This window comes from Tetrao urogallus (assembly GCF_951394365.1).
Source record: "Tetrao urogallus genome assembly, chromosome: 14".
Classification (NCBI taxonomy): Eukaryota; Metazoa; Chordata; class Aves; order Galliformes; family Phasianidae; genus Tetrao; species Tetrao urogallus.
The window spans coordinates 10,400,241-10,412,315 of NC_136827.1; the positions used below are offsets into that span (position 1 = coordinate 10,400,241).

At 36.6% G+C, this 12,075-nt stretch overlaps 1 protein-coding gene across 10 annotated transcripts in view; it reads left to right on the forward strand.

Moving 5' to 3' along the window:
* EBF1 (EBF transcription factor 1) overlaps window positions 1–12,075 on the forward strand; it is a gene marked incomplete at both ends in the record, with an annotated part of 260,911 nt that overhangs the window by 236,007 nt on the left and 12,829 nt on the right. The gene's annotated exons all lie outside the window — the stretch shown is intronic.

The following is a 12,075-nucleotide window of genomic DNA, read 5'->3' on the forward strand; positions in this document are numbered from 1 at the left end:
TCTGGTTTCTCCACTTTCTCTTTGGCTCCTTTTCTCCGGTCAGTCATTAGATCCCAAGACATATCCCAGTCCTCGTTAGGACACTAATAGGAGACAGGTGGTTATTAGGAACTAGTGGCTGGCAAATGCAGTTGTCTTTTCCCTCATGAAATCCCAGAGATTTGCCCTTTATCCGTCATGACATGGGAATTGTTTATATTGCAAACAGAGGTTGGCTGTGAACGTGGGTGGGTTGGCCCAGGCTTGCTAGCCAAGGTTAAAATAGCAATGAAGACAAAGCAACTTAGGTTTGCTGCCTCATTCAGACCCAGTGGAGATTCCCAAATTGATCTCCATCTGCTCATCCAAAATATGATGTTTTTATGCTATTTTAACCGAAGTTAGCTAATTTGAGCTAAGGAAACACATCTTTGTTTTTGTTCCACCCAGTGTCACAAAGGGGTTGTTAGAAAACTTGTATACCAAGTATGAGCAGGGAGGGGAAGCATTTGAAGGAGAGCTAATGGGGTTCATTTGTATAGCAAGGACAGCATGAGAAGCGCGTGGTGGTTTCTACACTGTGCTGTAAAACTTGTCAGAAAGTAAGACCACAGTTCAGGTTGGTGTTATCCTTATCAACTGGATTTTTTCATTTTTAAATTATTGGGGCATTTAGTTGGTGGTGAGGCTTGCTTTGATTTGGTTTTCACTTTATCCTATTGAAAATATTTGGGTTTCAAAGTTTTTTTTTCAAAGTTTGGGTTTTGAGTTTCAAAGCTGTTGAGAAATAGATGGCCAAAATGCCTGCTGCTGCTATGGAAGTGTCTTTCTCATGAGGTGCTGCGTGTCAGGTGAAGGGGCATGTCTGGGAATTGCAAAGTGTCCAAACAGAGAGCTGAGAGGCAGAGCCGCAGCGCTCACTGAAGGGCAGAGCCTCGCACCATCGGCTGGCAAGGAGCCCTTTCCTTTGTGAAGGTCGGCAGCGTGCGTGCACATTTCAGTGAGTTTTCTTTAGAAGTGGGTCAGCATTTACTCAGCAAATGATTAGAGCAGATGGTGTAATTTAGAATCTATGACAAAACTTTTAATAGATCAGGGCTAACATGATGACAAGGAGCTCTGTGTTGTTCTACGTTCCTGACTCCTGCTTTGCCTTGGGGTAAAAAACATGCCTCGGATTGGATTTTCTATACTGCTCATTCCATCTGAGCAGCTCAAACCACTTGTTTGAGCATTCTGTAAGAGAAATCCTCACCTCTTTCTCTATTCCTGCTTCCATTATGGTTACTATTTTAAAATAGAACAATGAATTGATGGAGGCAGGAAGGCACTAAACAGGTAAACACGGTCCCTTCAAGGAGCAGAGGTTTGAAGGAATAAACCACAGTTTGAAGAAAGTAACAAAGGCTGCATTTGTGTATTTTGCTCTGTGGAGCTGAAAATATCTAGTAAATTGATCCCGTGGGAGTAATAAATACACATTACTTTATCTTGTACTTCATGTCCTATACCCCTGAGCCTTGATAGAACAACACCACTTAATAGACTTAAAAAAAGAGTAATTACAGTCATTGGTTGTGTGATATTTCAGCCCTTCCAGCCCTGCCTGACCTTCTAATTTAGCTCACCGTGTCTAACTAATGCATTTATATTCATCTTTTATGAAGCATGTGCAGTACAAAATTGACTTTGCAGCCTTTAGCAAGCTGGCTTACCAGGTTCAGGATCTGGTTAGTACAGTGCACAGTATAGCGTATGTACATTTGCAGCAGAATCTAACAGGCATATGGATCTGATCAACTATTACTTTTTATCCTTTCGGAAAAAAAAAAAAAAAGAAAAGAAATTATTTCACTTCATCTCCCCCTCCTATTTTTTTTTTTAAAAAGCTTTTACTCATTTCAGCATTATTTACAGCTAAACATGCAGGCAGAAACATGCAAGCATTTTAAAAATGATTACCACTAATGTTTCTACTTGTCAGAAGTGCTTAAATTTTCCTGCACTTTGTCTAAAAACTTAGCACTTTTACCTTTTAAGAATTACAAATTTATAAGATCTTACTAGGCTGATTTACAAACACACCTGACAGTTTGTGATGAATGATGTTGCAAAACTTACAATGTGTTTCTCTGTCATTTCTGTGCATGTATATATTAAGAGGCAGATTAAGAAGAGAGAGAACCCCCCTCTGAAAGAAACCTGTGAGTTAGAGAGCAGACAGAAATCTCTCCTGTGTTTCCCCATAACTTCCTGCTCACTTCACTCATCCAGTAGAGCACAATTGTTCTCTGTGCATTTTCTTCCACCATATGGTATCCTCATTACCATACACTAAGGGTCCATATGGGGAACTTGTGAAGTGAACTGTATTCATTTTAACTGCCAGATGAGCAGCCTTTTGCTTTGCAAGCTTAGCTTAAGTCATCTGCTGTCTTTATGTTGTTATGGCAACACAGCACCAATAAAAAATTCTAATCTACTGTAAGCGTCTGGGATCACAGTGTTTTAAATGCTCTCCGTAACTGTCCTCTAAGTGAAGGTGTTTGTTCTTTGAGTATGACAAAGGGTTATTGTCTACTCCAGCAGGTGGCAGTAAAGAAATTTTCTTTAAAAAAAAAAAAAAAAGAAAAAAAAATAATCCCACGTCTTTTTTTTTTCCCCCCGCAAATATAGTTTATTTTTTATGCCTCCTCTCCCCTCCATTTTGAAAAGTCATGCAGTTTTACACCACAGTCCGTCCTCTGCGTGTTCTGGGCTTTCTGGTGCTCAGAGCAGAACTGCATGCGAGGCGTTTAAGTTGCAACTCAAAAACTAAAGATAGTGAAGTATGAACCTGTAGTGGCAGCTCATGTTCTTTGCTGACAGAGACTCAAGTACCACTTCACCAGGATTCAGAAGCCTCCGTCTCCGTGCAGCTGTTTCTTCTTTGGAGTTGTTCAGTTACATTTCTAACTCCCGATTCAAACACAAAGCTAATTAAGACTATCTTATCGTAATGGGAGCAGGCAGCAGCATTCTTAAATATAAATCATTTTCACCTCCGCAGGCCACATGATACGTTGCATTTCTGTCTCTCTGTCTGTATTGAAAGTGAATGTTTGTAGTCTCAGTTCATCAGTTCACATTAGCCTCATGCTGAATATTTAAACACAGAACAATTTGAACACACCATGAAGAGAGACAGTGGCTGCACTTTCACTTGGAACAGCAAGGGCTCATCTAATAATAATTTAGTAAATCAGGCATTTAGTGGCTCAGTTGTACGCTGCATTGTGCCAAATAATATTCTGTTCAACTGTATGCTGGTAACAATGAAATTCAGATCCCAGTCACGTGGCATTTCTTTGCTCAATGGAGAGATGAAATGGAAAATCACCCTCCCAATAGACTGTTTGAACGTAGTGATTTATCAAAAATATAGCAGAATGACAATATAAATAGGATTTGGTTGTATGTGGTACAATCTATTCTAATTAGGCTTCTTATTGGTTTAGTTTCTACTACACAGATTCTGTGATAATTCAGGAATTACATTTATACATACAATAAGTTGAAAATGTGAGAAAAGAGGAGATAAGCAGAGTTTCCACATAGTTTCTGTCCTTTAAGGCCCAGTGCTATGGGAATTATCACCAGACTATTATTGCTGTACTCCCAGCCCTGGCTGCATGCTCTGAGGAGCAGTGGGGGAACGCAGCTGCTGCCTTTCCTCATCACAAGATGCCATATATGTTAGTTCATAGCATTAAAACAATATCAGGTTAATTTCTTTTCCCTGTTTAAGGCTATCGGGGTTTGTAGGAAGTGGTAATCTTATTAATATGTATTAGTAACTAACTGCTATAACTGGAAAAGAAAAGCAGACATGCTTTGGGGCACACACGCCTTGCTTCTTGCATGCTGACTGTACCTTTTTTTGCCTGTATCAATGGGTCTAATAAAAGATATTACCTCACCCTACAAACCTGCCTTGGTTGTAACCACAGGCCATTGTGAATTCAGCCAAACAGCGACATGTTAAGGCTGTTTCTGATGAAGATAGAGGAGAGAGAATATTTTCTAGAAAGTATGTTGTGAAGTTTAATTGGTTGCCATTAAATTGGTGCTTTGAGATCTTTGAATACAGGGCATTGCAGAAGTGTGAAGTAATGTCTATAATCTCACCTAAGGCTTCCACTTCTAGCCTAGTTTTAGGTGTTATGCAGTGGATTACGTGGTGATGTAAAATGTGATTGCGGTGTATTTCTCACAACACAGTCCAATTGAGCAGCAGAAAAAGCATCCTAACCATCATGTTGCCATTTAGCAGAGAGTGCTGCAAGCAATAGGATGTCTGTTGTCGTAATTCTTCTAAGAAATAGAGAGCTTCACAATCTATACTTAACTGCTGACACTTGAAAACTCAAACATTTTGGTAAAATGAATCAAGCAGTAATGTTTCTTTTATGAGAACTCCTCATGGGAAGGGAAGGTTTGGCACCATTTGGAGATCAGGCTCAGTGATCCATCATAGCAAAGTCAGCTGTCCTGGCGCGTCTCATAGGTCACTCGATCGAACCGGTGGCTCTTACAACTATATTATTGCTTATGGAACAGTAATTGAGGCTCCATGGTTAAAAATTACCTGGTCTAATAGGCAGTGAACAATTTGCACTCAATACAATTATAAGCCAGATCATTCATTTCATAACACTTGGACTAATTTATTTGTTGACCTTTTAATATCCATAGCTCTTCAGTAGTATTAACTGCAACTCAGACAAAATCTCTTGTTCGTTTTACTTTCATTGATTTTTTTTTTCCATTGAGGCAATAACCGTTGTTTGAGTACAACCTTTTCTTTCTGTTGCAGTAGTCAGTCATGTAACTTATGTTGATATAACTCAACTGGACTGAAATGTCCTCTAAGTACAATAGCAAACAATCTCATGCTACTTGTATAAATATGGCTGTGCGTTTCAGTTTTAAAGAATGTTCTGGAATATATTTCTGACCAGAGATGGCAAATTATATGCCTGCTGAGAAGAAAATGGAAACAAAACACAGAAGCATTTTTTAAAGCACTGCCACATATATATTATACTTTCTTTTTTCATGTCTGGGAGATTTGAGATACAGAAATTTTAGAAGTTGTCTCTATTAATGTAGTACTCCAGGATGAGCCAAGTGTCTTTACTAATAATGTTGTAATCATAATTTCATCTGGACAGCATCTTGTCTCTTGAAGTCCTAACGCCGTAGAATAGGAACGCTGAATTTTTCCTATGTGAGCTTTTGACAAATAAAATGTCTGCAAAAATATTATTTTACACACAGGAAATAAATATTATTAAGTTTTGGTATCCTGAATTTTCTTTCAATTTTACAGCGTTAAAGTAACTCGAGAGTTAAGAGCTTTTGATGATCAAAAAAGTTACTGAAATATTGATGTGTTGTGAAAAATAAGTGGTGAATTTTTAAGCACTTCTGTAAAATGTGTTGGTGTAGTAACAGTGCTAATCTTTCCACTCCCCATTCACAAAGGAGCCCTAGATAGTGTACATTGAATATCCACTTTTACCTCATGAGGGTACACAGAGAAAGATTCTGTTATCACTGTGAAATGTTGGATATATTTAATTTCTTACATGTAAAGTTATTGGTTTTGGAAAATTTCAGTTCACGTTTCAAGGAAAAATATTAATAAAATATTATCAGGTGAAAAATATCTTTTGTTACTGGTCAAAAAAATGGAATTTAAAAAAAAATATATGCTTGGAGGAATTTCAGTAAAGTAGTCTTTCTGAGCTGAAGTCTCTCTGTGCAGTAAAATACTGTAAGCCTTTTGAACACATAGTTATAAAATATAATTGTTACACATTTGGCATTTTATGCTTCCCTAGGAATAACCACTTGGTATCCACACCTAATCTATGCTCTGTCTTTTCATTTCAATTGGGTCTGAAGTGGTCCTTCGTTGTAATGAGAATGCCCCTTTCAAGAGACTTCTTTTAATTATACCGATGATAAAACGTAAGTGAAAGTAGTCATTTGTAGAGGTTATGACTGAGCAGTGTTTTAACTGTAATACTAAAATCTACCTACGTTATTTCAGTCTCTATTTCAACATTTTTATGCACTCTCTCCACAGAACAGAGTGGAATATGATTGTAGGTCAGATTTTCAGTGTATCTTACTTTCAGTTTTGCTCCTGCTATTAAAAGTAAGCTGAACTCTCAATTTCTGGCTACTGTCACTTTCTACATAGACCAGAAAATATTCATTGTTTGACAGAGAGTGACAGTTTCACAGATCTTAATGATATGCTGTCTTTTTTTTTCTCTCTTCAGTCTTCGTTAAAACAAAATGCAGGGGGTTCTTTAATTAATTTCATATGTGTGAACATGTTTTTTACAGAAAATATCTAGTTTTTTGTCCTTGCAACAGATATTTATGTGCGTCAAAGCACTAACAAAAACAATTCTCAAAATGAAATTGAGAAAACACATAAATACAATTTAAACTTTAATTACTAGATAGCTCTGCTGATTGAATTCAGATGACATTCTTGCCTTGCAGTACCAAACATAATTATATGTCTTTACAGATAAAAATGCAGTCAAGTGAATTATGCCACCCAATACATTCCAGTTTTGACCTAATGGAAGAACAATTTAAAAGGGATACAACTTGACCTGTGTTTGTAAATTCTTTGTGCATATAAATGATAAAAAATAGATAGGAGCCTATCTGCCAGGTAAAATGTTTTGCACTGTTACAAATTCATATTTGGATATCTGCATTGTACCGCACAAACAGGATAAATAAATAAGCAATAAAGACAAAAAAGCACACACAGTATTTTAATCTTTTTTTAATCCCTGGTATTCTATGGATTTTTTTCTAATGGGTACAAGAAGATGGTCTGCAGAACAAAGCTTCTAAAAGAGCCCTTGCAGGATCTTTGAACAACAGTCCCAGAATGTACTGTCTCTTCTCATTTTACCAAAATCTTTTTAAGTTTACTTAAATCCAGACCCTTCAAATTATTTAAAACATTCTTCTTCTTCCATAAGGGGACTTTGACAACTTTCCAAAAATATATGGGTATAAAATGGTCAAAAGAAGACTGTGAGTAATAACTCTTTTTTTTTTCCCCCTTCTTGCAACTCTCATCTGCAGCTGTTTTCAAGAAACAAGAATGTTATTACTGTGGAGAGTAGGGGAAGAGCTATCAGAAAATCTTATGTATGCAAAACCAAACCAAAACAAAAAAAAAAATCAAAGCTCATTAGAATCAATAATGAACATCTGCTTTGAAAGCATTGTAGGTGGTAGGAATGGTTTGGGGTAAATCTTCAAAATGATTTGCCTGAGATCACAGAGATTGCTCTGTGCATGTTTCCTTGTTTGTTTTGCCCACAGTTGCAGGTAAATGTGGCATACAAGGAAAGTTTAGAGTATGAAATGCTCTTTCACATCAATGTAGTCAACCTCTGAATTAAATGAAAGAGAAGAACCTGATGTAATCTATTGATTGTTCATATGCTCATGGGTAAATCAGGAATAACCTAGATGGAAGGAAATGATATGAGTCACTGCAAACTGGAGAGATGGGGACATTCCTGTAAAGAAATGCGACAAAGACTTTTTTGTTAGCCACTGAAGTTCATTTTTTTTGGACTTATGCATTTGTGATCTCTTTTATAAATAATTTACTTTTTCTTCTAATGATTCACTGGAACTGAAAAACTAGTTGTAGTATAGGCTTTCATAACTAAGCAAAAGTATATGAGGAAATCTGATCTTTATATTCATGGGATAAAAGTTGCAACCTCTTGAGCGGAATGAAAATACACTTTCCTGATCTTGCTGTGTTTCTGGGTTCTGTCCATAGATTGTCATAGTATCAGCTTGCAAGATTACCTGTGGAAAATGCTATAGAAGATGCCAGAAAATTGCCATTTACTCAATTTCTTAATGAGTTAGTGAGTCTCAAATATGGCTGACAGCCATGAGCTACTTGTTGATGTGTTGTAGGATGTAAGATAGAGTGTAGTAGTATCTACCAGTCCTGACAGTGAGCATGGCCTCATGAGTTAAAAGCTGACAGCTCTGAATAGTTCCAGCTCTAGATGTTATAAATGCCTGTTTCTGGTGAACTTATCTGGGGCAAGTGATACTGTAAACATATTTAGGAGAATCTAAGCTCTGCAGCCATCTGAGGGATATAGGTGAGAGTCACTTAATTATCATTTGTCTGTAATCCCTAAAAGAAGTGATATAAGCACTGCCAGAGTGATTTTAGTTCTGCATATCAGCTTTCGTACATCCACTCTTCTCCAGAGCGTTTAGCAATAGAACTTTCCAAATTACATGGCAGATGCTTCACTTCATAGTAATATGGTGGGAGCATCCAGATTCTCAAATGTCAGTTTATTCAAAAGGTTATTTTAATGCAACTATATTAATGCCAGTTTATTCCACGTTACTGTGTATCTAGGTGAGAACAAGTCTGTGCCAGCTGCTAATTCTTTTGCCGTTGTTATAGGCTCAACATTTATGGAGATGAAGACCAGCAGCAAGAGTGGTGTGGATGGAAAAAAAAAGAGGCTGATACTTTCTATTTGTGATTAAATACAGCAAATTAACAGGAAAATAGGGGTAACATGAGAAAGTTGCAAGGACAGACTTACAGATGACCACTACCATTTTGTTTCTTCTTTTGTTAGCATCATTTCCAATAGAGATTATTTGAATAGTGTGTGTTTTCTCTATTGGTATTTATTTATCACCTTTGTGGTTAAGAGGTATTTTAATCATCAATTCTCAACATTTATGGCTAGATGCCTGCTCACATTTGCACTTCAGTGTTTGTTCTTTCTGCAGGCTTTCTATATTTTATTTATAAGGTTAGCTCATTGTGGAGCAGGTGGTAAGGTCATGCATGACTGTTTTTAGTGCTGTAGAGTTAGGCTGTGATTTTCAGTTTAGGCAGAAGCTGATGAGACTACAATGGCTTGGAAAAGCTATGGTTCTATCTCCCATTTTAGACATTTTCTGGAAATTGCCATTGAAATTCAGTAACAGGATTGATTCAGTGCACTACCATGTTGTAGGCAGTGGTAAGCTGAAGGGTCCTTTTACCCATCAAGTGAACTGTGCTGTCTTTCTCATTTTTCCTTCCCATCTTTGTGATGTCTATATGGCATTTACTTCCTCAGAATTACTGAATTGTACCATATGCAAACAATTGTTTATTTACTAGAGAAATTTTCATCTCTGAGTGGAAATATCTTTTCAGTGAAATGGTCCTGTTAATTTATTCTTCCCATAAGGCCAGCATAATTCCCTCAGTTTTACAATTAATGGAGAATCTTTACATTTTTGATGGCTTTTATAAGTCTTTTATAAAAATATAATAGCTGAAGATGATAAAATAATGCAGTGCTCCCTGTAAATATGGAAAGATGTGAGGCGCTGGGCATCCTGAAACTCCTGTATGCCACAGATCTAAAATGCCAGTCATTTACCTTGGAATCTTTCTAAATATCTCTACCTAAATGTTATCTTTGCCACTACAGTTAAAAGAGGTGTTCATAATTTTGCCTTTTAAAATATAATGTACTTACAAATGTTGAGTTTAAAACTTTTTTCTAGTACATGTCCTTCATTAGTACATTAAATGTTTCATCCTTTGAAAAACAAAGGAAAAGTTTGAGCACAAAATATTATAATTTTGACTTGAAGTAGAAGAATGCTAGCATCCCAAGATGAAGAAAGGAATAGGAGTCTGATGTTCAGTATTTTGACTCTGTAGAAGGGGTTCTTTTTCTTTCAAGCAGCCTTGAGAGTAGGAAGTTAGAAGGCAGAGCCAGGAGGTCAGACATGAGAGTCAAGGAAGTATGAATGACATCATCATCCCTAAGTAGCCTCTCAGAAGATGAATGAGCTCTCTCTTGTATTACAATGCTAGAGAGCATTAGAAGGTGATATGATATCTAGACAACACATAAGATAAATGCCTCACAGCATGCTAGAACAGCTTTCCCCCCACGCCCTCCACAAGTACATAAATCCTTTGGTGGTCTCCGTAATACCATATGTGGCTGATGAGTATTTTATATTGTGGTCAGCTTCTTGACAAAATTCATTTAGATTACACTTATTAGTACCTTAAATACTCTAATTTAGTTACTGGAGCTGAATAACTAACTGTAACTCAAGATACCCTTTTGCTGATTGGACTCACAGTACTGCTGGGACACAGAGTGGATTTTTTTCACTTATTGCCCAATGAAAAATAAGCAAAAGTCAACAGCAAAGAGATCCCATATTTTTTAAAGCTGCCAAAAAAATTATTCATCATGATAAAACTTGACCCAAAATGTATTTGTTGTAATGGTGTAATACGCTTGAAATGCAAGTTTTATGTTATTAATGAATTCTTGCTGAAGGGAATGCATGTCACAGTCAAAACATGCAAAGTTGCTGTAATGTTCAAAGTACATTCAGTTGGAAGTGGATTTCATCTGAATTACAGTCTTTGTGCTTCAAAAACACAGTCATTCTCATATCCTTATATAATCCTTCCTGCAGTAATTTTGGAATGCGCAAAGTCACAACAGACTATAGCCCAGCTCTTCTCTTGCTTACGTAAACATTTGATACAAATATCAGTTGCGTTTTTGTTTCATAAATTAAAAAAAAGTAAATCCTGCAGTAGAAAATCGGCTTCTGTTTGGAATGGACTCTGAATCAGTGGCGTGTAACTGGGGGGCAGAATTCTGATTCATCATATTTAATCTCTAAAGTAGTTTCTGCTCATTTCAATATTTTTGTTATTTTTATAGAAACAAAATTGTGCTCATTTGAAAGAAAATGCAAGACATGAAGATCCTCACTTTGCCTCTAACTAAAAGCTGCATAGTTCTTTATTCCAAATGAAAGTGTCAGACTTTTCACATTTGTAGAAGAGTGGATCTTCCTTGTTGAATACCTCCATAAATTAGATATTAGCTATAGTAAAACTCTGTCTCTTCAGAAAACATTTCCACTAGCATATTCAATTAGAAGGGTATTACGTGATGCCCACCTACTGCTATGAAAATCTGTGGTTCTATGATGAAGGCAAATGAGAATTTCTGTGAACAAAAAGTATAATGAAAAACAGATCTTGAGCTTTTGTAGAGATTTCTATTTGTAGTATGCGAGTTTCACTCACTTTTTGATGTCTGTCTGCTGCCCTGTCCACCTGTCTGTCTGTTTATCACCATTGCAGTGATAACATGCAGTATCAATTGGATTTTAAAAGACATAGATCTTTTATATTAGCTGTCCTTTTTTATAATACCTTTTACAAATTTAATCAATGCATTTTAATATACTATATAGTTTAAGTGCAATATACAATAAATGTTCAAGCTTCATCTTATACATGCTCTAGCCTTTAAATTGTTAAAACTGCAGTGCCCTTTCAATCTACTTACATAATGTCATAAAATATACATTTCAAGGTAAATGAAGTCAGCTACTTCAATTTAGTCCCTCAAACTGGTAGTAAATGAGAGGTTAACACTATGGTGCCAAACCCATTATTGAGTAAATTTAGCACCTTGGACAGCTCTGTAAAATCTTTATTGCTTTCCTGACCTGCTCGTCATGTTCTGTCTGTGTGTTCAGTGGCTCTCAGCTCTGATTGAAAGGCAATATATTAGATCCCGAACACAAACATGCTCGGGGGCTGCTTCACTGTGAGCGTAATGACATGGAGGTGAGAACAATTTTCTGGTCACCGCAATCCAAGCACCTTGCAAGGTCTGTTGCTCTAACTTATAGAGGACTTTCGGGGCTCCTTTCTATGTGAAGACGTAACTGTAGTCTCTGCTGTAATTTAGGTAGAGCTGTAAGAGGTTTAAGATACATCCAGAAAAAAAAGAAGTTAATATCCTGAGTATACCTGTAGTAGCATTTCATTGTGTATTTTTAAAGCTAGTTTGTGTCTATAGTTATATTGTCAGCTCTGCAATAGAAAATACCAGTATCTGACACGGGATACATGATCTGAAAATATCACAAACAAGAAATGCATTTTTATGTGTGTAAATATTCTTA